Below are 1,246 nucleotides of genomic sequence, written 5' to 3'. Positions count from 1 at the left end.
TCTAGTCTAATCATTTTTGAAAAGATATCTTAGGTGTGAATATATTTAAAGTCGCTACATTAAAAAAATAAATACATTTTGACCAAAACATGATCAGTTCCAGGAAAATATAACAATTCTGCTTCTTTTACATTTTAAATGATTTTATTTTTGAGCAGTTGTATGTCTTCTGGAGTAAAAATAATTAATTGTGTAGGTGGTGGAGATGTCGATGTTTAGTTCAGGCAGCTGCTTTACACACTTCATTAACAAAACAAGTGGACTCCTGTTTCTATTTTGACAAATTTGCTTATAATTAATAATGCTGTGATAATAACGAGGTGTGCACTTCCCTCAAAAAGGAGATTATTTACAGTGGTGAATTAATTAATGTAACCAAACCATGTATTTGAGTTAACCCTTAGAACCCTACGGACGGATTTTCCATCCAAAATCGCACCTTGTGTGTAAAAGAGATCAGGGAATGTGTCTGTCTGATATTATAACTGTGTTATAAGACCTGAAAAAGGAACGGACAAAAACAAAGAAAACACACACAAAACAGCCTAGAGTTCAAAGGGTTAAAGTAGAGATGTAAACAGAGAAGTAAATATTACTGAGTAATTTGCCTTCATTAGTACTTAAGCATTGAAAATAAAAGTACAAATATTTATTATGGCTTTAATGTTTTATTAATATTTTTATAACATGACTGATTAATCAGCTCGTTTTAGGTAAAAAAAAAAACTCCCTCCCAACTAACCATTAATAAAACAACAATTTAGGCCTTTTTTAGGAAATTTGGTTATTTTGTATTGTCTATAAGTTTTTATTTGAGTTTAAAATGTAGGGGCGTTAAAGTAAAAGAAAAGTCACCCAAAATAAAAATAAAAATACTTAAGTAAAGGATAGTTAGACAAATAAAACAATTAATTATAGTAACAAACTACATTTACTTCTTTAGTGTCCACCCCGGCATATTTATGGCAGTAATCTGTTAAAACGAAAAAAAAAATAATGGCGACACCGTGAGGACACTTGTACAGTAATGAATACAGTTTTTGTTAGGAAATATTCTGTAATATTCGAGTTATAGAAGTCATTTTTTTAAAAGACAGTGTCAGTATTATAAAAGTTAATGTGTAGTGTTAATAGGAACACTGTAAATAATTAAAAACTAAAAAATCAGAACGCTTAGCAGAGGATGGTTTCGATCCATCGACCTCTGGGTTATGGGCCCAGCACGCTTCCGCTGCGCCACTCTGCT

The 1,246-nt window shown here is 31.2% G+C and overlaps 1 non-coding gene across 1 annotated transcript; it reads right to left on the bottom strand.

Moving 5' to 3' along the window:
* Positions 1-1,174: 1,174 nt before the first annotated feature.
* On the bottom strand, positions 1,175-1,246 carry trnam-cau (transfer RNA methionine (anticodon CAU)). Its single transcript has one exon. It is a non-coding gene; the product is annotated as a tRNA-Met (tRNA).

The sequence above is a fragment of the Astyanax mexicanus genome, chromosome 23, assembly GCF_023375975.1.
Source record: "Astyanax mexicanus isolate ESR-SI-001 chromosome 23, AstMex3_surface, whole genome shotgun sequence".
Classification (NCBI taxonomy): Eukaryota; Metazoa; Chordata; class Actinopteri; order Characiformes; family Acestrorhamphidae; genus Astyanax; species Astyanax mexicanus.
This window is presented reverse-complemented; position numbering and strand designations above follow the sequence as displayed.